The sequence below is a fragment of the Brassica oleracea genome, chromosome C3 (assembly GCF_000695525.1).
Source record: "Brassica oleracea var. oleracea cultivar TO1000 chromosome C3, BOL, whole genome shotgun sequence".
In the NCBI taxonomy this organism is placed as follows: domain Eukaryota; kingdom Viridiplantae; phylum Streptophyta; class Magnoliopsida; order Brassicales; family Brassicaceae; genus Brassica; species Brassica oleracea.
In genome coordinates this window covers 19,937,041-19,937,691 of record NC_027750.1, presented here as the reverse complement: position 1 = coordinate 19,937,691, position 651 = coordinate 19,937,041, and positions in this window count along the sequence as shown.

Sequence of the window (651 nt, the reverse complement as noted above, 5' to 3'; positions counted from 1 at the left end):
TATATATATACAGTCGATTTATTCTCATATTAATGATTTTAATATTTTGCACAATAAATAATAAAATCGTTTAAAGAAATATATTAAATGTGTATTGTCAAAAAATTATTGGCATATGATATGATTTTAACTTGCGCAAGTAATCCATATTAGAAAGGTAAGTTATTAAAAACAAATTTTGTCAATAAGTTATTTGCATATTTAATGATTTCAACTTGCGCAAGTAATCCATATTGTGAATAAATGATTTGCATATTTAATAATTTCAACTTGCGCAAATAATCTATATTAGAAAGGTAAGTTATTAAAAATAAATTTTGTCAATAAGTTATTTGCATATTTAATAATTTCAACTTGCGCAAATAATCTATATTAGAAAGGTAAGTTATTAAAAACAAACAACCTAATTAGTAGGGGTGGGCACTTTACCCGATATCCGAAGTGGCACCCGAACCCGAACGGATAATACCCGAACCCGAACGGATAATACCCGAACCCGAATGGATATCCGAAGATAACCGAACATATGTATAATTAACCTTATATTTTTAGTTTACATCTCTCATTTTATATAAAATATTTATATTGATACTACACATACTTTAAGTTCATATGATATACATACAATTACGAAAAAATGATTTGCTACTT